The sequence below is a fragment of the Thalassophryne amazonica genome, chromosome 10 (assembly GCF_902500255.1).
Source record: "Thalassophryne amazonica chromosome 10, fThaAma1.1, whole genome shotgun sequence".
NCBI classification, from domain to species: domain Eukaryota; kingdom Metazoa; phylum Chordata; class Actinopteri; order Batrachoidiformes; family Batrachoididae; genus Thalassophryne; species Thalassophryne amazonica.
In genome coordinates, this window is record NC_047112.1 from 15,667,246 (window position 1) to 15,690,649 (window position 23,404).

General features: G+C 39.9%; 1 long non-coding RNA gene across 2 annotated transcripts in view; it reads left to right on the top strand.

The window, feature by feature from the left end:
- LOC117518360 overlaps window positions 1-23,404 on the top strand; it is a 208,344-nt gene that overhangs the window by 159,808 nt on the left and 25,132 nt on the right. The window lies entirely within an intron of this gene.

The window sequence follows — 23,404 nt, forward strand, 5'->3', positions numbered from 1 at the left end:
CATTTACATGAACAAATTGTAATCTATTAGATAAATATGATTCAAACCACCGCAGTGCAGTGCCTTTAATACCTATGGCATGCTCTAATCTCTGTAATAAAATTTTATGGTCAACAGTATCAAAAGCAGCACTGAGGTCTAACAGAACAAGCACAGAGATGAGTCCACTGTCTGAGGCCATAAGAAGATAATTTGTAACCTTCACTAATGCTGTTTCTGTACTATGATGAATTCTAAAACCTGACTGAAACTCTTCAAATAGACCATTCCTCTGCAGATGATCAGTTAGCTGTTTTACAACTACCCTTTCAAGAATTTTTGAGAGAAAAGGAAGGTTGGAGATTGGCCTATAATTAGCTAAGATAGCTGGGACAAGTGATGGCTTTTTAAGTAATGGTTTAATTACTGCCACCTTAAAAGCCTGTGGTACATAGCCAACTAATAAAGATAGATTGATCATATTTAAGATCGAAGCATTAATTAATGGTAGGGCTTCCTTGACTGTTTTAGTCTGTGGTGCAGTTGAAGGTGCTATATTATTTTTTCTTTTTGAATTTTTATGCTTAAATAGATTTTTGCTGGTTATTGGTGGTCTGGGAGCTGGCACCGTCTCTACGGGGATGGGGTGATGAGGGGATGGCAGGGGGAGAGAAGCTGCAGAGAGGTGTGTAAGACTACAACTCTGCTTCCTGGTCCCAACCCTGGATAGTCACGGTTTAGAGGATTTAAGAAAATTGGCCAGATTTCTAGAAATGAGAACTGCTCCATCCAAAGTGGGATGGATGCTGTCTCTCCTAACAAGACCAGGTTTTCCCCAGAAGCTTTGCCAATTATCTATGAAGCCCACCTCATTTTTTGGACACCACTCAGGCAGCCAGCAATTCAAGAAGAACATGTGGCTAAACATGTCACTCCCGGTCCGATTGGGGAGGGGCCCAGAGAAAACTACAGAGTCCGACATTGTTTTTGCAAAGTTACACATCGATTCAATGTTAATTTTAGTGACCTCCGATTGGCGTAACCGGGTGTCATTACTGCCAACGTGAATTACAATCTTACCAAATTTATGCTTAGCCTTAGCCAGCAGTTTCAAATTTCCTTCAATGTCGCCTGCTCTGGCCCCCGGAAGACAATTGACTATGGTTGCTGGTGTCGCTAACTTCACATTTCTCAAAACAGAGTCACCAATAACCAGAGTTTGATCCTCGGTGGGTGTGTTGCCGAGTGGGGAAAAACAGTTAGAGATGTGAACGGGTTGGCGGTGTACACAGGGCTTCTGTTTAGGGCTACACTTCCTCCTCACAGTCACCCAGTCGGCCTGCTTTCCTGGCTGCTCAGGATCTGCTGGAAGGGAACTAACGGCGGCTAAGATATACCTTACTGAATTTTCATGAACCTTTAGTTCATTCAGGTTTATTCTCTGGCACATTCCAGAGTCAATCCACCTGACATTACTTGGAAAAGTGGAAAGAAATAGGAACACTTTTAGAAAAAGCAGAACCCGCGATTCCCATTAGTTGCAGAAAGTATTTTAACCGCAAAAGAAAAACAGTCACATTCGTTTTGAATGCGGTTTGTAAGAGAGAGAACTTTACTGCTCAGAAACTAAATAAGAGAACAGAACAGTTGTATTCTGGTTATTTAACAATGTTTAAGTTGTAAAAGTCAAATGACATGAAGTCCACGCATTGCAACCAAAGCAGACGCGTCTTCCTTCTCTCTCTCTCTCTCTCTCTCTCTCTCTCTCTCTCTCTCTCTCTCTCTCTCTCTCTCTCTCTCTCTCTCTCTCTCAATGTCCAGTATGTGCCACTGAAGTTACATGAGCTTGTTCATCAGTTTCTTTCATTTCCAAAGTCTAGGTGTGGTGGACAGCAAGACCATCACTGCTTGTCTTTAAGCAGAAGGACAAAATTCCATCCTGGCTCTGTGGTCAAAGCGCTTACTTTTGAACGAGAATGAAATTTCTGTTTGAGGTAATGCCATCGAACCTCCTGCTGGATAAGTACTGCACAGACACCCCAAAACCATTCATTCTGTCTTCAGCCAAGGTCCAACGGTCACAAAACGTTTGTGTTGTTGTTAATAAAACTTTCCCGTTGCCTTGACTACAAGCTTGATTGTCCTAATGTGTGTGTGTCGACTCACACAAACAGCGGTAACAGTCAGTGGGACGTTGTTCCAGCACAACTACTCCTTAACTGCCGCCACCGCAGGTGCAACCACCTCCTTATCAAATTTTGGGAATCACAGCTGACGAGTCAGGCTTTAAAAGTCAACATCACACAAAGAAATTCATGTGTACAAAAATAAAAAAATGATAACACAAATTCGGGCCAAAGAAAAAGCTAAAAGTTTTTGATTGCTAATCACGGGAAATTAACAAACAAACTTGATTTTTCTAATTTTCAGTCTCTTTCCTGGGTGGTTTCTGATGTAAATGTTTTCAGTCAGTTGGCGGCTGAGTCCCAGCAGGTGGTCCACCAAATCCACCGTAACCCCCGGCAACCCCTGTCCAACCAATCCAAATGCTGCCCGGCCTGCCACACTACTTAGTTAGGCCTGACAGGACCGTCCGTGTGTGTGTGTGTGTGTGTGTGTGTGTGAGAGAGCGAGAGGAAGAAAGCATTCAGAACCAGCACTCAGAGGATGCATCGTGTTTTTTAAGAGGTCATTAAGCGTTTGTGAAAAAAAATTCTCAGCTGTTGGGTAAATTGGTCTTTGTATCAGCTTCATGAAACAACTGTGGAAATGTAATTACAGGTGTTGTGAGGACACATATTTGTTCCCACTGTAACTCACAGAGAAAAAATTGATTATGTCCCCACTTGTCAGTGTTTAAGTTAAAGAGGGGTTCAGTCGACATCGTTGGTGAGGGTTATGTTAGGTGGGAGCATCTGCCAGTGCCTTGTGTCGCTGATCTCCTGCAAGTGAAGTGAAACTTGGTCTACCTCTTGGACTTTTCCAGTTGTTGGGGTCTGTCCTTCAAAGTGAGGTACCTGTAAGTTGGGCCACATGGCCAAAATGTCATGGTTGATGCTCGCTTGCTACACAAATTTCCATAAGTCACTGTTTATTTGACAGAAAGTCATTACAGCAGTACACTAGGATCCTTCAAAGAGACATAGTCCCAAAGACATCTATTCGCCACCTTAGGTCACTGATTGGTGTCCAAGTCTCACATCCATACAGCAAGACAAGTTTCACCAGGACCCTAAAGACTTGGAACTTTTTTAGCCAAACACATCTGTCCATCGACCATATACGTAACTTCATAAGATCTTCCCAGGCATCTTTCGATCACTAAGGCTGAGAACCCAGGCAGATAAATGTCACTGCTGAGATAAGTGAATGTGTCTACAAGTTTGACGCTTTCATGGTACATAGGTGCAACTCTATAGTCTGAGTCCAGGAAATCAGTGAAAGCCTGGATCTTAGTCTTGATACAGGACAACTGAAAACCCATACCCTCTGAATCCTCACTCAGCTGAAATCAGAGCATCCACTGAATCTGCAAAGATCACAACATTGTCCACAAAGCCAGTCAGTAAACATTTCCTCACTAACAAAGGCACTTCATCCACTGTTCTCCAACACCCTACCCAACACTCAGTCCATGAAAGCACCGAAGAAAGTGGGACCCACAACACATCCCTGATGAATGCCAAAATTCACTGGGAAGAACACAGAGACTCCTCCTCACTCTGTACAGCACTCCCAGGACTTTGGGGTGCTGTGCCCTGCAACTTGCTAGGGATCATGTGAATCTTCAGGATGTCACAGAGAGCAGTCTGGTCACCAAAGTCAAACACATTACAAAAATCAACATAGCCCACGCAGAAGCACCGGTAATATTCACACTTGTGTTCAGTGAGTAGTACTAAAGCAGTTCATTTCTTGGGTGTGAATCTAGTCTGAATGAATGAAAATATATCAACAGACCAAAGCCAAAGTTAACTTTAGTACTCATCTGATGCTCCCTGCATCGACCAGCCTGTTAATATGGTTTTATCACAGTGCCATGAAATGGCAGGTGTGGTATCCAAGTGGTGATGGCACTTGGTTTCAGTGCAAAAGGTTTGCAGTTCAAACCTCACCCCTGCCACATATCTCCATGTAATGTGGAAGAAGGATCCAGAGTAAAACATGTCAATTCACCATGCAGGTTCTCCTCAGATCTGCTGAGGTGACCCCAAGTGAAAACAAGAGAGCAGCCGAAGGGGCTTACTTACAGTGCCATAAAATATGACAGCAGTGCTTTTAATTTTTATTTCTCTGCTTGAGCTCTGCAAATATTGGCCTTCCTATTCAGTTTGTTTAAATCTTTAAAGCTACAGTGTGTAGGACTTAGTGTCACCTAGTGGTGAGGTTGCAGATTCCATTATGCTGTTATGGTCACAATTTTGTTTCCCTTTGTGTTTTCTTTTCTTTGGCAATAGAGACTCATGCTCCCTTGCTTCATCTTGTGATAAGCAATATGTATGACTCTCAATTTCACAGAAATGAGGGTTCTCAAACCTGTTGGCCTGTACTAACAGCCAGGACACAGTGTAGGACAGCAACCAGTGATTCCCATAATTTCCAGACAACAAATCAAAAATGCTCCAGGAAGAGGAAAACAAAACGATTTCTAAGTTGCACTGGTCTATAAGTTGTTTTTATTTTTTTTAAACACAGTGATACTGCTTCATGCAACAAGATGTAAAAGGAATTTAACCCCCTGGGGCCGACGCCATCGTATACGATGGCTAAGACCAAGCTTTACTAAATTATAAATAACTTTTTAGTGATATGAGATAGAAACATACTCTTTTTTTTTTTGCTGAAAAGTTAACTCCGCAGACTTTCGAGCCAGCCATCGGCCATCTTTGTACTCCTCATAGAAGCTGTGTGATGACGTGCGCAATGTGAGTGTCCAATCGGATTGGTTCACTGTCACATGGTTTTCCATAATCCAATCGTAGGGCAGATTTACCACACGTGAAAAGTCAAAGATCATTTTCAGGAATGATATGTTACTAGTTGGCTCGTTTGAACAGCTCCCTGGGTGCTCCAATGAGTACATACTATTAGTACATACTCAGTGCGCCCTGCGCCATTATGCACAGTGATCAGTGAAAGCAGATGGAGCAGATGGAGAGCCTCTGATGACAATCTCACGTGCTCAAACAAAGAGTGTGTAACTATCAGGATTGCTGCACTAGTTTGCATGTAAATGTTAGTGGATAACTCTGTTGCTTTATCGGCGTAAAGCACTTGTTTACCATATCAATGGAGCGAGTGGGAGGGCCGCTCCTCAGACTGTAAGGAGCCAAAGTGGGCCTAAGTGTGAATGAAAGCTGCTTTAGAAGCAGCACAGAACAATCCAAAATAGAGTAGAAGTACAGGTTTGTATTGTAACCTTTGTGCAATAGCAGACAGAAATTTATTTGAGATGAAGACAACAAAACGCATAGACCATTTTGTATATATTGTTCAAAATGTGCATTTGTGTTTATTGTTTGAACCTTTTTGTTGTACAGTCTTTCACATAAGACCTCAAATTACCTTTATAAAGTGTCAAAACAGTTGTTTATTATAGTTTGCTGTGTGTTTTGAATAAATGTGTGTAGAAAATTATTTCCCGCTTTACTTTTTTCTTTCTTATTTTTGTTTGTAAACCTTTATTACACTTATAAAACACAACAAAAGCATATAGATTCTGAAAGCACAGGTTGTCCTGAAAAAAAGAGATATAAAACTTGATTTTGGGATGCAGGGAGAGCTGTTAACAGCAATAATAAAACATTTATGCCAGGCGAGTGAACTGTCCAAAAAAATGCCCTTGGACCCCAGAGGGTTAATTTCAGTTTGAGAGCATGTTTTATTAAATGTACTCATTTTCTAAATCAAAGATCATGTTTCTCACTCAGACCTTCCTCTTCCTCTTCTTCTTTTGCTCCAGAGTGTGGATCACAGCATCTCATTGAGTATACAGTAGAAGTTTGTTACACATGTAGATGGCAACATCTTGTGACCAGATGATAGTGCAGTATTTTTCATATATGATGCTTATAATATAAGTCGCAGGACCTCCCAAACTAGCAAAAACAAAACAAAATAAAAAACTAACAAACATGACTTATAGTCTGGAAAATTCTTAACTAATTTTTATTCAGTCAGTTAAATATGAGAGGTGGAGTAAGTACTGTATGTCCATTTGGGTAAGTGTATCAACATGTAGATATGAAGAGCTCATCCTAAGCTTAAGAAAACACATTGATACATTGTTCCAGGTATTACACACTAATGAACAGATGGTTATGAATGTTATACTTTATTTCTGATCATAAAAACCCGACACACTGTAGCTTTAAAAAGCTGAATATCTAAATCTCTTCTACTCCTGCCTTTTCTTTCTGTCTAGATTTTGTCCTTTCTCTTTGTGTCAGTGAGCGTGATGTGGTACACTGATGAAGAACACCTGGCGTGTGTGTTGTGAGACTGTTGGTGTAAATGTCTGAACTATCATCAGCGTTTATTGGTTCTGAGTGGCTCTGAGTAGCCGTCCGTCCCAGTCACTTTGCCGGGTCGCTCCTCAGAGTGCTGCTCTCGCCGTTTGTTGAGTGTGCTTCAATGAACCCATGTGTGCTTGTATGTGTGCATGTGTGGGATCATATGAACTTCCTTTTTGACCTGAAAAGCCCCCAGAACAAGGCATAAAGGGCTCATGGTACACTATGTCACTTTTTTGGATTTGTGATATCTGGTTCTATTGGGTGTGTGCAGAACTGTTTTTGCACTTAAAAAAATGACGTCTGCAGATGTTTTGTGTTAACCAAAGGTGGGAGTAAGGTCTTGTCCTGTGCGCCAATAGCATTTCTTGTATATTCGTCCGTGAATTGTTCTGTGAATTGTTCTGTAATTTATGTCTGTAGCATGGCCCAAGCAGAGGATCACCCCTTTGAGTCTGGTCTGCTTGAGGTTTCTTCCTCAGAGGGAGTTTTTCCTTACCACTGTTGCTCTGGGGGTTGGTAAGGTTAGACCTTACCTGTGTGAAGCGCTTTGAGGCAACTCTGTTGTGATTTGGCGCTATATAAATGAAAATTTAAAAAAGTCACTGTCAAGCCATGAATCAGCAAGTCCAAAGTCAAGTCTCAAATCATAATGACCACCAAGTGTTTGACAGCTGACTTGAGACTTTACTTGGGACTTGCTGATTCATGACTTGAGAGTGACTTGACAGTGACTTACTCCCACCTCTGGTATTAACCCTCAAGCGACCAAGTGGGGTCATTTATGACCCTGGGCATAAATTTTTGTGCACCATTTCTCTAATTTTAATCAGAAAAAAGCTTCATACCATGAATTTGTCAATCTGTTTGTCCTGCATTTGTTCATGGAATTTTGAAAGGATCAGCTGATCCGTGTGTAGTGTAATCCAAACTTCTGCAGGGTCACTTATGATCCCAGGAAAATCTATGATATTTTTGACATCATAGCCTCAGATGGTATTGTAATTATTGTAACTCTAATCATAATATTTTACTGTTTTGCAGGGAAACATGGCCAACAGACCAAGAATAACAAGATTTACAGCTGCACAAGCATTGAGACTGATTCTTGATGCCTAGAGTGAGGATGAAAAGGATAATGGACAAATATATTACAAAGTGAAATAAATGTGAAGAACCATAAAACAATCATTTATATAGAAGTGTTCCAATGTAAAGTCAATGGGGTCATAAATAACCCTGCTCGGTCATATTAGTCGCTAAAATAGCTTGGTAGCTTGAAGGTTACGAAGAAACGGCAACTAACCTACAAGAACCAAGGTGCCAGGAAGGAAATGTCAGTGAATTAGCGTGACAGTGAGATCCTCAAGATCTTTACCCTGACCCAGTGCAAACTGATGAAGAAGAACCTTCATTTTTTAAACAGTATGCTCAAAGTGTATATTTTATACACTTGGTCACAGTAGGCAGTGATGTTGTCCATTTCAGGTGTGAGCAGAAGCATAGCCAGGTTTGTCTGCCCTGCAAAATAAGGTATCTTCTTAATGGGAATTTGGAGAACCGCAGATTTTGAGGGACCTACAGTAAATCCTGTGTGGCAGCATGCAGCATGAACACATCCTTCCAAATCTGACCTGCTCTGACTAGTGTTTGTATTTAGCATGCATGTATAGTGCACATCCACGCGTGACTTCTTATTCCCACAGTCGAGGCCATAAGTTTACATATACCTTGGCGCAAAAAATAAATAAATAAAATCACAAATTCAACCTCTGCTTTTCCCAACTCCACAATCTGCACATGCATTCATGTGTTAAATTTGGAGATGTGCTTCTTTCTTGGTTTCCACAATGGTGATGGAGTGTTTTCATTTCTACCTGATGCCTGTGACTCCATCAGTTTAGCTGTGTTCCAGAGGTTCTGTTGGACCTTTCATACCAAATTTCATTGAATTGTGGGTGTTAGGGGCTCCTTCCTGAATGATGTAAAGTCTATATGATAACATTTTTATATAATAAGAATCTAAGATTGTTATATTTTTGGACCATAAACTGAATAGCTTTTGGTACATTGAATCTTATGGAGATGACTACTAATAAGACACATCACTCTTGTCACCTGAAAAATTTCTTCATGCAAATGTGGTTGTGTCAAACCAAAAAAAATGTACAGCAGAACTTAAATATTTCAAAAAGGGCCAACAGGCAGATTCATCCAAATAAAGGATTCTCAGAAAACGATAATGATAAGCAACAACTCAAATAATCCTCTAGATCACAGAGGAAATGTTGTTGATCTGATTGTTTCAGACTTCTCCTGCCCTGCTTGCATACCAAAGACAGCAGTGGAGGGAAGAGAAGGCCTCTAGTTAATGTTTAACCAGCCTGTGCAAAGACACAGTCAGATAGTTGAGCTTATGAGCAAACAGACTGTGTGTGGGACAGCAATCACTGTTATTCCCGATACGCACAGAACCACACTGAAGAGGCCCTGAGGCTTAATGTGTAAATACACGTGATTCTCAAATGACTAAAAAGTAATTGTGCAATAGACAAGTAATTAGCACATGTATTCTTTGGTAATGTGTGAAATTTGGGGAAACAGACTCTGGAATTGTTTAGCGACGATTTCTGCAGAAATGAAAGAGGTAACCTCTGTGAAATCTCGATTTTGGTTTCATTTGTTGCGCATTTTATTATTTTGCAGTTAAAATATAGCAAGGCATATCTTGCATGAAATTGAAGAATTTAAAATTCTAACCACTAAAGGGCATATTAGAGCAAAACAATTAAGTCTAATTTTTAAGTTGATCTGGCTATATTTGATCTGATTGATATGATCTCTGCTCCCCTCCACAGCATGTCTTTTTCCTGGTTCTCTCCTTCAGCCCCAACCAGTCCCAGCAGAAGACTGCCCCTCCCTGAGCCTGGTTCTGCTGGAGGTTTCTTCCTGTTAAAAGGGAGTTTTTCCTTCCCACTGTTGCCAAGTGCTTGCTCACAGGGGGTCGTTTTGACCGTTGGGGTTTTTCCGTAATTATTGTATGGCCTTGCCTTACAATATAAAGCGCCTTGGGGCAACTGTTTGTTGTGATTTGGCGCTATATAAATAAAATTGATTTGATCTGATTTGATATTTTTTTCCAACATATTTGCCACTATAAAATGAAAGTGGAAAATCAGTGTAGACATGCTGATTGTGTATGGTTTTGGCAGGAAAACTAAAACCAAAAAAAATAAAAAAAATAAACCTAATCGGGGCATGAAAACTGATGTAATCTATGATCCAAGTAGCATTGTAGAGCAAAAGTTTTAAACATGTTCAAAATAATAAGTGACGTCGGGACACACATCATGACCCACAAACTAAATAATTGAATGTAATTTATGCAGACGGGTCTAACATGGGTCTGTTACTGTAATTTTATCACTTTGGTTCTATTTTGTTAGTACATCTTGAAATCATTTCTGCTTAAATGTGGATTTGGTTGCTCAGTTATTTTAATGCCAAACTACAGTTTAAGATAAAATTAATATACAGTGCAGATTGTTTTCTGTTTTGGAACAGACCAATTTCATGGACCAGAGTGGGAGGTGGAGCTGTGTGTGGGCAATGTGTTCAAAGAGTCACTGTTTGCTGACCATCTCCTCTGGAAATATAATATGCATCCATAATCCCATGAAAAGCATACTGCACTCTTTAGCAGAAGACAGTTTTCAGATGATGTATTTTAACTTTGTGGAAAGGTTTTGTTGTAATCACAGATATTAGTGCTTAGACTGCACATTGTACCACTGTGAGTTTGCCCAGAAGTTCTAATGTCATGAGCTGCATTCAATATGATTTATATTCAACACTAATGATACACAACTTTACACTGCTGTTATATTAACTTGCGCCCAATTTCCTATTTTTGAAATTGTGAAAGCAATCTGGCCCCTCAAATCAGTAATGGGAGACCAGCTTTAGCAGTTCTTTTTAAAACTTTAGGTCGTTTTTGTTTTGTCATTCCATTGAGTTTCTTCTTCTATGTAGTTGCTTGTGCTGCTCCCACATTTTTTTTTTTTTTTTTGCTGCTTTTGTAGTTATACTGCCCCCACAGGTTGTATACTACAACACTTGCGTGTTTCACATTAATTTTAAAGAACACAAACAATGGTCCAAAAAAACATGACGACAGTCAATTAGTTCACAACAAATATGCCTAAATTACGGCTAAGTTCAGGAATACCTTTAGTGACATTTATGGCACTTTCACTTGTATTTGTTGAGGCTGGAAAGCAAAAATCCTTGCAAGTGTTAACATAGATGCATCAATTGTGTTGAAATGTGGGATAAGACCAGGCTTGTCTACCTATGAATCAACACTTGACAAGTATTCATTAATCCTCTAGACATCCTCTAATCTGCAGTTTCCAAAACCAAAAATTGTTGTTTCTGTAAGAAACCAAATCCATTTACCAAACGTTCAGTCTGCATTTTCTTTTGGGATGTGAATGTACGTGTGGTGTACATCTATGTATATGCATACATAGATGTCAACATGTGTGTTAAAATGAGAAACCTTTCACCCCCCTCTCAGTTGGCATTACTTGTGTTTTGTTTCGAAAGTGCTGTGTACGGTGGAATGAGGGATTTGGTGCCATCAGCACAGTGATGTCAGCACACACTGACAAAGCCAGAATCCAAACCCTTTCCCAGCTACCCACAATCCCCCTGTACACTGTGGGGGGCCCAGGCTGGGGCTGGGGGATCACTGGTGAGCGCGCACACATGCACACATACACATGTACACACACACACACACGCTTATGCATGCATACACGTGAATACACATGAAGATGCAACAAAAGGGGGTTGAACACTCAGACAGGCTGCACACAATTTGTGTCTATACACACAAAATTTGAGTTAAACTTTGAATATACAAACACACTCACCAGAACATTTTTCAAATATTATTTAAAATCCCCATAGTTGTTACTATCATTAACGGTTTTTGTTAATGAATGCTCAGACTGTGTGTTGACTTCACAGCCAAGTTGCACTTAGAAAATTAAAACCACCTGCATAGTACATTGTAGGACACAAATCTCTTTTAAGTCTTTTAAGAAAAAGAAAAGAAAATATTCATGAAATTAAAACCTTACATTATGTGCTGTTAGATAAAATAACTGTAAATCTGTAAATCCCTTTTTTAAATTAAAACTCCAACAGTAAATAACTTCTCAAGACAGCAAACCCTAGTGTGAAGTATTATGTGAGTATTTCTGGGAAAATTTTAGGTAATTGTCTAAGAAAACACTTCCCACATGTTGTCAGGCTTTATTTGGAGACAAAAGTATAAAGTAAACTCAAGTACATTAAAGTACTATAAACCCAACTGTAATGTATTTGATAGTATATAAATGGTGACTATCTGGCTTTGTAATGTACTTTTAAAGAAAGGGAAACCCCACAACATAAAATTAAATGAAACTCTGTTAAAGTGCTTTGTAAATAAATCAATTAAAAAAACAACAACAACAACAACAAAAACTAAGAGTAACGTAGCAATAAATAAATGAATTAATTTTAAAAAAGAAATTTTTGTTGAATAATTTAAAGAAAGTAAAACCAAATACAAAATATCCTTTAGGAAATAAGACAAAATTAACCACTCTTTTAGAATTCTTTTGGAAAATAAAGTCAACAAATCTAACTGTAAATCATTTTTACGTATGAAAACCCATAACAATAATAGTCAAGAGTTCAAATGTAAATCATGGGAAACAAATGCCAAATGTATGCTTTTTAAAATGAAAAAACAAAAACATTTTAGAAATCTCTGAAAGGTAAATCCAATCCAATGTTTATGTATTTTCATGAATGTTAACCCAACATTTAAGGACTTTTTGGAAACAAATGCTTAATACCGAGTATTTAGAATACAGTAAAATCAGTTTAGCTCAAATTTCACAAGCGTATTCTTAAAAAAAGGCAAAGTATGTTTACATAGTATAAATAAAACTAAAAATATATAATGAAGTAAAATTAATACTACAGAAATCTAAAATTTATGGTAAACTTTTTTTTTGATAAATCTCAGAGCCAAGCACTTTTCTGCTCTGGGTGTGAAATGTTTAGTTATTCCTCGGCCTCCTTTAGCAGTAATGGTACTTGTAATAAGTGTAGCTTATTCATAGCTTTGAAGGCCAGGCTGGGCGAATTGGAGATTCGGCTCCGCACCTTGGAAAATCCTACAGCTAGCCAGGCCCCTGTAGTGTAGTTGGTGTGGACCAAGGTAGCTTAGCCGCTGTTAGCTGTCCCCCAGCAGATCCTGAGCAGCCGGGAAAGCAGGCCAGCTGGGTGACTGTGAGGAGGAAGCGTAGTCCTAAACAGAAGCCCCCTGTACACCACCAACCTGTTCATATCTCTAACCGTTTTTCCCCACTCGGCGACACACCCGCCAAGGAACAAACTCTGGTTATTGGTGACTCTGTTTTGAGAAATGTGAAGTTAGTGACACCAGCAACCATAGTCAATTGTCTTCCGGGGGCCAGAGCAGGCGACATTGAAGGAAATTTGAAACTGCTGGCTAAGGCTAAGCATAAATTTGGTAACATTGTAATTCACGTCGGCAGTAACAGGTTACGCCGATCGGAGGTCAACAAAATTAACATTGAATCGGTGTATAACTTTGCAAAAACAATGTCGGACTCTGTAGTTTTCTCTGGGCCCACAGTTAAATGTGGTTTATTAAACATTAGGTCTCTCTCTTCTAAGTCCCTGTTAGTAAATGATATAATAATTGATCAACATATTGATTTATTCTGCCTTACAGAAACCTGGTTACAGCAGGATGAATATATTAGTTTAAATGAGTCAACACCCCTGAGTCACACTAACTGTCAGAATGCTCGTAGCACGGGCCGAGGGGGAGGATTAGCAGCAATCTTCCACTCCAGCTTATTAATTAATCAAAAACCCAGACAGAGTTTTAATTCATTTGAAAGCTTGACTCTTAGTCTTATCCATCCAAATTGGAAGTCCCAAAAAACAGTTTTATTTGTTGTTATCTATCGTCCACCTGGTCGTTACTGTGAGTTTCTCTGTGAATTTTCAGACCTTTTATCTGAGTTAGTGCTTAGCTCAGATAAGATAATTATAGTGGGCGATTTTAACATCCACACAGATACTGAGAATGACAGCCTCAACACTGCATTTAATCTATTATTAGACTCAATTGGCTTCGCTCAAAATGTAAATGAGTCCACCCACCACTTTAACCATACTTTAGATCTTGTTCTGACTTATGGTATGGAAATTGAAGACTTAACAGTATTCCCTGAAAACCCCCTTCTGTCTGATCATTTCATAATAACATTTACATTTACTTTAATGGACTACCCAGCAGTGGGGAATAAGTTTCATTACAGTAGAAGTCTTTAGGAAAGCGCTGTAACTAGGTTTAAGGATATGATTCCTTCTTTGTTATGTTTTCCAATGCCATATACCAACACAGTGCAGAGTAGCTACCTAAACTCTGTGAGTGAGATAGATTATCTCATCAATAGTTTTACAACCTCATTGAGCACAACTTTGGATGCTGTAGCTCCTCTGAAAAAGAGAGCCTTAAATCAGAAGTGCCTGACTCCATGGTATAACTCACAAACTCGCAGCTTAAAGCAGATAACCCGCAGGTTGGAGAGGAAATGACGTCTCACTAACTTAGAAGATCTTCAGTTAGCCTGGAAAAACAGTCTGTTGCTCTATAAAAAAAGCCCTCAGTAGTAGCTAGGACATCTTACTACTCATCACTAATTGAAGAAAATAAGAACAACCCCAGGTTTCTTTTCAGCACTGTAGCCAGGCTGACAAAGAGTCAGAGCTCTATTGAGCTGAGTATTCCTTTAACTTTAACTAGTAATGACTTCATGACTTTCTTTGCTAATAAAATTTTAACTATTAGGGAAAAAATTACTCATAACCATCCCAAAGACGTATCGTTATCTTTGGCTGCTTTCAGTGATGCCGGTATTTGGTTAGACTCTTTCTCTCCGATTGTTCTGTCTGAGTTATTTTCATTAGTTACTTCATCCAAACCATCAACATGTCTATTAGACCCCATTCCTACCAGGCTGCTCAAGGAAGCCCTACCATTAATTAATGCTTCGATCTTAAATATGATCAATCTATCTTTATTAGTTGGCTATGTACCACAGGCTTTTAAGGTGGCAGTAATTAAACCATTACTTAAAAAGCCATCACTTGACCCAGCTATCTTAGCTAATTATAGGCCAATCTCCAACCTTCCTTTTCTCTCAAAAATTCTTGAAAGGGTAGTTGTAAAACAGCTAACTGATCATCTGCAGAGGAATGGTCTATTTGAAGTGTTTCAGTCAGGTTGTAGAATTCATCATAGTACAGAAACAGCATTAGTGAAGGTTACAAATGATCTTCTTATGGCCTCAGACAGTGGACTCATCTCTGTGCTCGCCCTGTTAGACCTCTGTGCTGCTTTTGATACTGTTGACCATAAAATTTTTTACAGAGATTAGTATTAAAGGCACTGCGCTGCAGTGGTTTGAATCATATTTATCTAATAGATTACAATTTGTTCATGTAAATGGGGAGTCTTCTTCACAGACTAAGGTTAATTATGGAGTTCCACAAGGTTCTGTGCTAGGACCAATTTTATTCACTTTATACATGCTACCCTTAGGCAGTATTATTAGAAAGCATTGCTTAGATTTTCATGGTTACGCAGATGATACCCAGCTTTATCTTCTTTTTAGGAAGTATAAAAAAACTGCAAAATAGGTTTTGTCTAAGTGACACAAGTCAAGTGTTCTCAAACAAAGTTAACAATAAAATAGTTTTTGAAGAACATAAAATACACAAAGAAGCAACAAAGGATTCTGATGATCTTTGTTTATATGCAGCTTGATTAATGCATTGAGTTCCTAAATAGGTTTGGTTGGCAGTGCAACACGAGTTGTTCCTCTATTAACTCTTTACTATCAGTCAAATCAGAATCACGCCTCTGTTTGCTTTGGCCTGGACCTCCGCCACACTGCACCAGCCTCAGCCGCATGCAAATGGAGAATGACTTTACTGTTATTATATTCATGTTGGCGTTTATGACTCCGCAGTGACTTTATTCCAGTGATGTTAAAAACATACGTGACAAAATGTTTAGCAGACACAATTTATGTAAATGTTTTTAAATGAATTTGCATCAAAATTTTGCAACAGAAGTAATGTCTGAACCAATAATCTACAAATATCACAACTAGATTCTGGTTCATGTGTTAGTAGTTTCTATATTTCTTGTTGCAGTTACACTCTCAGCCATAGTATGATTCTTACAGAATCTTACAAAATGCACTGTATGACTGAGTCCTGAGTAAGGACATGAATCAAAAGTTCTTTGGGAATGCTCCACTGCTTTATGCTGTTGGGGAATCCATGCCTGTCCCGATTGCACAACAGGATTCAGAGCATCTGGGTTTGCAACTATTCTGGATCAAGACTAAGATCCAGGCTTTCCTGGACTCTGCAATCAGAAGTGTATCTGTGCACGATTAATCAATGTTCTTCTTTTCTTACATTTTCTGGTGTGTACTGTTGGTAGGCAAAATATCTCTGGTAGTAGCGCACAGGACGCTCATTTTGTAAATAGTTGATGACATTCTGCACCATATTTGCTGTTTGGTAATGACATTCATTCATTTTTCCTTGAAAGAAGCATGACTGCTAATTGTATTATATTTCTGGAGGATTATGATAGACAAAGATATAAGGAAAAGCTCAAAGTAGTGACATCATTGCTCCTATATGGTGAAAGTGTTTAACTTTTTGAATTCAACACTGTCAGTCACTTATCTTGGCAGTGACATTATGTCTGAGAGATGTCTGGGAAGAGTATATTGGAGTCGTGAGGTTGCTGGACAGAGTGTTTTGGGTCCTGGTTGTCAAGCTTGACGACTGAAGTCTTTCTCTTCAGAGGATCTGTTATGTGTCGGACGCGGGAGGAGAACCGACCCAGCATTTGACAGGACCCAGCATAAAAGAAGCAGAGCACGGTTCAAAGGAAAACAAGTTTTAATTAACATAGTGTATTAAGTGATAATAACCCAAAAGTCAACGGTCTGGTGAGGTGGAAAAACGGCGCGCTCCCAGCAGCGCAAAAGGACTGGAGCCACAACAATTCTGGACCCAAGGACCCCGCCGACACCCCCCACGTGGCCGCGACAAACCGAGTCTGTGAAAGAAGAAACCGTAAGGTGAGTCCAACACTCTCCACACAGAGAGACAGCTCAAAGGTGCACACAATCAGCAAACACTTCCTGGCCTAAATGTAAAATCAACTTCTCTCCCCGCAGGCACGGAACAACTCAGTTCAAAACTCCACTGCAGTAGAAGCTGATTTAGACGATTAGCATAGCATAACAACTCAATATAACAAGGTGTGAGGGACACCAAATTTACTGACTTTACTTCATGAAAGTCACAAAAACCAAAATACCTCAGGAAGTGTGCTGAAGAGCGTGAGACCTCACCCAATCCTCTTTCACAGGCTGTGGCGTCAAACCTGGAGCGGTCTCTGCGTCCGTAGTGGTGAGATTGTTCTCCCAACGTCGATCTCACATGTCTGGTCACAAAGTCGAGTCTCTGGCAAATACACACTGTGTATTCCAGGTTTAAATGCAACATGCCCTGATCAAGACAGATGCACCACAGCTGTGAGTCCTGATGAACTGCACGTGATAACAAGCCTCCAGGTGATCAGGGTGAGGTCCTCAAACTCAGCCCCACGTCAGCCACTCAGTCCTGAACGCATACCACCTGGTGGGAGAAACAGAAAACAAAGCCAGCCAAACACCTCAGCCCACAACAGGATCCTTGGGTACCACTGAAACTACTTTGTGTCAAATGAAGGAAGATCAAATGTGGATTATCACTTGCGCTGTGATGCTACAATATTTTGACCATTGATTTTCTGGGAATGATCAGGCACACCGGTGTCTCAGAGTTGAGGGGCCCAGCAAATGGTAAAGGCCGAGGTGATGCCTTTGTTTTTTTTCTGGCTGAGACAGATGACTGCTTTAAAGTGGTGGAGATGGAATGGTTGTTTCCCTGAGTGGTTTAAATCAAGGACCAAAGGCAAATCCATTGTTTGATGGAAGTTTTAATGCATCACACCAATGCATGCTTCCAGAACTGATCCAGTCTTGGCAGTGTGTCTGGCAACAGGCTTGGACAATGGACAAAATCATCACTCAGAAGTATAAAGGTGAGTGATGAATACTACACTAAAAAAAAATGACTCACTGGATTTTTCATTTCATTCATTCTCATGGGATATTTATTTCATGGAAATCCAATCCAATGAGTCAGTTTTTGAGTGTAGGAGATTACAAATATTTGTAATACCAACAGATATATGTCAATAGGAAGTTTAGTGCTGCTGAATAGTTTCTGAACAACTTTTTGTCATTGGGATATAAATGGTGTTGTGCCATAACACTGTACCAATCACACAATGTCAGCTGCATGGCATAACTATCTGTAAAAACGCCTTCTGTTGCCATCTCGTTGTCAAACTGAGTGTGTTTTAGTGCACAAGAATTAGTCACTGTTGTTTTGTTTGTCTCTTTAAATGTCCTTCTGTCCAAAACAGCCATGGCTCCTCTGGCTTGAAAGTGGATGTGTGTGCATTCATTTGTGTTGCTTTTTGGGGCAGTGGGGTTGAGATAACTGGGCATACTGGGCCCAAACAGGTCCTCATTGTGCCTTGCAGAGGAAGAGACGGGTCGTGCTACACCCTATTCAGTCAAGTTTGGAGAGAGAGGAGACACTGAGTGTTCATGTTGTGCTTGTGCGTGCGTCCACTGACCCGTAGGAGAATGCTACTCACATTTAGCCGCATGTTCTCCTTGAATTGCTGGCTGTCTGAGTGGCGTCCAAAAAATGAGGTGGGCTTCATAGATAATTGGCAAAGCTTCTGGGGAAAACATGGTCTTGTTAGGAGAGACGGCATCCATCCCACTTTGGATGGAGCAGCTCTCATTTCTAGAAATCTGGCCAATTTTCTTAAATCTTCCAAACCGTGACTATCCAGGGTTGGGACCAGGAAGAAGAGTTGTAGTCTTACACACCTCTCTGCAGCTTCTCTCCCCCTGCCATCCCCTCATTACCCCATCCCCATAGAGACGGTGCCTGCTCCCAGACTACCAATAACCAGCAAAAATCTGTTTAAGCATAAAAATTAAAAAAGAAAAAATAATATAGCACCTTCAACTGCACCACAGACTAAAACAGTTAAATGTGGTCTATTAAACATTAGGTCTCTCTCTTCTAAGTCCCTGTTGGTAAATGATATAATAATTGATCAACATATTGATTTATTCTGCCTAACAGAAACCTGCATATTCACCAGCAGGATGAATATGTTAGTTTAAATGAGTCAACACCCCCGAGTCACACTAACTGTCAGAATGCTCGTAGCACGGGCCGAGGCGGAGGATTAGCAGCAATCTTCCATTCCAGCTTATTAATTAATCAAAAAACCAGACAGAGCTTTAATTCATTTGAAAGCTTGTCTCTTAGTCTTGTCCATCCAAATTGGAAGTCCCAAAAACCAGTTTTATTTGTTATTATCTATCGTCCACCTGGTCGTTACTGTGAGTTTCTCTGTGAATTTTCAGACCTTTTGTCTGATTTAGTGCTTAGCTCAGATAAGATAATTATAGTGGGCGATTTTAACATCCACACAGATGCTGAGAATGACAGCCTCAACACTGCATTTAATCTATTATTAGACTCTATTGGCTTTGCTCAAAAAGTAAATGAGTCCACCCACCACTTTAATCATATCTTAGATCTTGTTCTGACTTATGGTATGGAAATAGAAGACTTAACAGTATTCCCTGAAAACTCCCTTCTGTCTGATCATTTCTTAATAACATTTACATTTACTCTGATGGACTACCCAGCAGTGGGGAATAAGTTTCATTACACTAGAAGTCTTTCAGAAAGCGCTGTAACTAGGTTTAAGGATATGATTCCTTCTTTATGTTCTCTAATGCCATATACCAACACAGTGCAGAGTAGCTACCTAAACTCTGTAAGGGAGATAGAGTATCTCGTCAATAGTTTTACATCCTCATTGAAGACAACTTTGGATGCTGTAGCTCCTCTGAAAAAGAGAGCTTTAAATCAGAAGTGTCTGACTCCGTGGTATAACTCACAAACTCGTAGCTTAAAGCAGATAACCCGTAAGTTGGAGAGGAAATGGCGTCTCACTAATTTAGAAGATCTTCACTTAGCCTGGAAAAAGAGTCTGTTGCTCTATAAAAAAGCCCTCCGTAAAGCTAGGACATCTTTCTACTCATCACTAATTGAAGAAAATAAGAACAACCCCAGGTTTCTTTTCAGCACTGTAGCCAGGCTGACAAAGAGTCAGAGCTCTATTGAGCTGAGTATTCCATTAACTTTAACTAGTAATGACTTCATGACTTTCTTTGCTAACAAAATTTTAACTATTAGAGAAAAAATTACTCAGAACCATCCCAAAGACGTATCGTTATCTTTGGCTGCTTTCAGTGATGCCGGTATTTGGTTAGACTCTTTCTCTCCGATTGTTCTGTCTGAGTTATTTTCATTAGTTACTTCATCCAAACCATCAACATGTTTATTAGACCCCATTCCTACCAGGCTGCTCAAGGAAGCCCTACCATTATTTAATGCTTCGAGCTTAAATATGATCAATCTATCTTTGTTAGTTGGCTATGTACCACAGGCTTTTAAGGTGGCAGTAATTAAACCATTACTTAAAAAGCCATCACTTGACCCAGCTATCTTAGCTAATTATAGGCCAATCTCCAACCTTCCTTTTCTCTCAAAAATTCTTGAAAGGGTAGTTGTAAAACAGCTAACTGATCATCTGCAGAGGAATGGTCTATTTGAAGAGTTTCAGTCAGGTTTTAGAATTCATCATAGTACAGAAACAGCATTAGTGAAGGTTACAAATGATCTTCTTATGGCCTCGGACAGTGGACTCATCTCTGTGCTTGTTCTGTTAGACCTCAGTGCTGCTTTTGATACTGTTGACCATAAAATTTTATTACAGAGATTAGAGCATGCCATAGGTATTAAAGGCACTGCGCTGCGGTGGTTTGAATCATATTTGTCTAATAGATTACAGTTTGTTCATGTAAATGGGGAATCTTCTTCACAGACTAAAGTTAATTATGGAGTTCCATAAGGTTCTGTGCTAGGACCAATTTTATTCACTTTATACATGCTTCCCTTAGGCAGTATTATTAGACGGTATTGCTTAAATTTTCATTGTTACGCAGATGATACCCAGCTTTATCTATCCATGAAGCCAGAGGACACACACCAATTAGCTAAACTGCAGGATTGTCTTACAGACATAAAGACATGGATGACCTCTAATTTCCTGCTTTTAAACTCAGATAAAAGTGAAGTTATTGTACTTGGCCCCACAAATCTTAGAAACATGGTGTCTAACCAGATCCTTACTCTGGATGGCATTACCCTGACCTCTAGTAATACTGTGAGAAATCTTGGAGTCATTTTTGATCAGGATATGTCATTCAAAGCGCATATTAAACAAATATGTAGGACTGCTTTTTTGCATTTACGCAATATCTCTAAAATCAGAAAGGTCTTGTCTCAGAGTGATGCTGAAAAACTAATTCATGCATTTATTTCCTCTAGGCTGGACTATTGTAATTCATTATTATCAGGTTGTCCTAAAAGTTCCCTAAAAAGCCTTCAGTTAATTCAAAATGCTGCAGCTAGAGTACTGACGGGGCCTAGAAGGAGAGAGCATATCTCAGCCATATTGGCCTCTCTTCATTGGCTTCCTGTTAATTCTAGAATAGAATTTAAAATTCTTCTTCTTACTTATAAGGTTTTGAATAATCAGATCCCATCTTATCTTAGGGACCTCGTAGTACCATATCACCCCAATAGAGCGCTTCGCTCTCAGACTGCAGGCTTACTTGTAGTTCCTAGGGTTTGTAAGAGTAGAATGGGAGGCAGAGCCTTCAGCTTTCAGGCTCCTCTCCTGTGGAACCAGCTCCCAATTCAGATCAGGGAGACAGACACCCTCTCTACTTTTAAGATTAGGCTTAAAACTTTCCTTTTTGCTAAAGCTTATAGTTAGGGCTGGATCAGGTGACCCTGAACCATCCCTTAGTTATGCTGCTATAGACGTAGACTGCTGGGGGGTTCCCATGATGCACTGTTTCTTTCTCTTTTTGCTCTGTATGCACCACTCTGCATTTAATCATTAGTGATCGATCTCTGCTCCCCTCCACAGCATGTCTTTTTCCCGGTTCTCTCCCTCAGCCCCAACCAGTCCCAGCAGAAGACTGCCCCTCCCTGAGCCTGGTTCTGCTGGAGGTTTCTTCCTGTTAAAAGGGAGTTTTTCCTTCCCACTGTAGCCAAGTGCTTGCTCACAGGGGGTCGTTTTGACCGTTGGGGTTTTACATAATTATTGTATGGCCTTGCCTTACAATATAAAGCGCCTTGGGGCAACTGTTTGTTGTGATTTGGCGCTATATAAAAAAAAATTTGAATTGATTGATTTCAGCTACTAGATTAGTTTTTGTCACTGTTTCACACAAACAGTGGACATTTCTGCAGATAAACCTAAAGTCCGTTCAATAAAGCTAAAATAATGAGCTTCTGGAAGAGGGGAGGTTGGACAGTACGTCCTACTAGTATTGTCTCTTTCTTACCTGGTGTTGGGAGCCAAAACTAGCCTACGGTAACTACTTTTATTGGTTGGTGAGGGATTACGTTAGGTTATGTGTTGGCTAATGGTTAAGGATCGGCTAAGGTTTAAAATGACTTTTAGCTGCATTCAATGACAAACACTTTGTCAGAGTCCTTAATAAGTGCATAACAAGTAAGATGCTTTTTGGGAATAATACAGTTACAAACTTGTGATCCTTAATCAAGATAAGGTCCAACCCCAAGGTGCACATTTGTGTCCACACGAGCATTTGTGATCAGTGTTAGGCAACTACAATTTACTTGGCGGCAGTAGGTATTGTGCCAGTGGTCAATCATAAAAGTGCTTGACACTGAAATGTCCAAACTTGTGGACAGGTGTAATGTGCATCTGCAATGCCATCTAGGGTTTTTTTTTTTTTTTTTTTTGGTGAAACATCAGTAGGAAATATCAATATCAAGCAGCATACAACAAATATTCATTCATACATTGATGTGATGTGTGACAGCGAAAGTGTCAAATCAGCACAATGTCAACCATCTCCAAGAAGGACAGAACCAAATCTGTCGACCCAGGTTTCCTCACAGCTAGTTACACATATCCTCTACACAGTACATTACATCAGTATCTACCCAGATGGTTACCTTTTGGATGTGACTGTTGAATGTTAAATGCTGAAACCAACTATCAAGACTTGACATTGTGAGGATGATTAAGACAGGAAAATAAAAACGAATATGGGACATAAGATGGGACAATCTACCCTTTTGCAACAAAGGACCATGTTCTCAGATTTGGAGGTGCTGATTCTCATCGCAGTCACTTCGGATATCAGCCTCAAACCTGCCACGTGCACCCAATGAAGTCAACAGAACCACATCAAACGCATAAAGCAGAGACGCAGCTCTGAGGTCACCAACCTGGACATCCACCTGACTTTGCCTTGAAATCCTGTCCATGGATATCATGAACAGAATAGGTGACAAAGGGCAGCCCTGGAAGAGTCCAACACCTTTACCCTCTGGGAATACTTCAAATTAACACTGACTGAAAACACAGGTTTGAATGACAGAGTATTTCCATGACCCTTACTACATCCCTGGAGTACTCTTCACTTTCATTCATACCAGCGGAAAAAAACTCAAAATACAAGAAAATTGTT